The sequence below is a fragment of the Mesoplodon bidens genome (assembly GCF_964165515.1).
Source record: "Mesoplodon bidens genome assembly, chromosome: 4".
Classification (NCBI taxonomy): domain Eukaryota; kingdom Metazoa; phylum Chordata; class Mammalia; order Artiodactyla; family Ziphiidae; genus Mesoplodon; species Mesoplodon bidens.
Genome location: NC_138160.1, coordinates 162,144,130 through 162,145,326, shown reverse-complemented (window position 1 = coordinate 162,145,326; position 1,197 = coordinate 162,144,130). Strand labels below are relative to the sequence as shown.

Here is a 1,197-nt window from a genome sequence, read left to right as displayed (position 1 = left end):
CCTAACCACTGGATCACCAGGGAATCCCCAAAATATATCTTAATTGTCAAGAAGCTGAAGACATTTAGCACCAGGAAAGGAACTTTACTTAGCCTTTGATCATGACCTCAATTTCTTGACATAGGAAAAGAAATTTTATGAAATCTCTATGTATTTATCGCTATCAAAAGAATTTTGAAAAGTAACTGCTACATATCATCAACTCACACGCGATTCAAAGGGAAGAAAACCTTAAAACTGGGACTACTTGATATTGCGCACAGCTCTCCTACGGTGGTCTGTTTTCATCTCCTTCAAGGCTTGCTCCAGTTGCTGAACCAAATGGAGCAGGGTGGCTGGGTGTGTCTGCAGAACTTGGGTGTTATGATCTCCATTCTATTAAGGTGGAGCTTTATAGTCACTGTTGGTTTAATCTGTTGCCTGAGGCTTCTGCTTGCAAGCTGTACCTCTAGTCGCCATTCAAGGGCTGTGGTAACTGGGGAGGTCTGGTGCTGATTCACTCAGGATAGTTCTGATCTCCTTTCTGTTGTCCAGATAAAGCTGAAGCAACAGTTTGTTCAATTCTTCAGAGAATCACAGAACAAAAACAGTCTTGGAAATCCAGTTCACAAATCATAAGCTTTGAACTTTCAGTGAGGAGGTATATTAATTCTTCCACACCATGTTGGACAGTGTCACTACTCACGCTGAGCTTTCTCGCAGCGCCTTCGTAGATCTTGGGGTTCGAGCCTCACCTCGGGAACTCTATCACAATTCGCCCAAACTCAGAGACCACCGTGCTGTCCACTTGAGGCAGGAAGGCCAGGCGCTCCTTGTGCTCCTCCGACAGGTCCAGTGGCATCTTCACCGGGCGGCCGATTTCATCCATATTTTTTTTAAGTTAGTCTTAGTGGTTGCCCTGGCATGTTATTTTTTAAATTAATTAATTGATTGATTAATTAATTTATTTATTTTTGGCTGTGTTGGGTCTTCGTTTCTGTGCGAGGGCTTTCTCTAGTTGCGGCGAGTGGGGGCCACTCTTCATCGCGGTGCGCGGGCCTCTCACTGTGGCGGCCTCTCTTGTTGTGGAGCACAGGCTCCAGACACGCAGGCTCAGTAGTTGTGGCTCACGGGCCTAGTTGCTCCGCAGCATGTGGGATCTTCCCAGACAAGGGCTCGAACCAGTGTCCCCTGCATTGGCAGGCAGATTCTCAGCTA

General features: G+C 46.4%; 1 pseudogene across 1 annotated transcript; it reads right to left on the bottom strand.

Moving 5' to 3' along the window:
- Nucleotides 1–243: 243 nt before the first annotated feature.
- LOC308616050 (COMM domain-containing protein 2-like) lies at nt 244–841 on the bottom strand (annotated as a pseudogene). Its single transcript has one exon. The product of its transcript is annotated as a COMM domain-containing protein 2-like (transcript).
- Nucleotides 842–1,197: the final 356 nt, after the last annotated feature.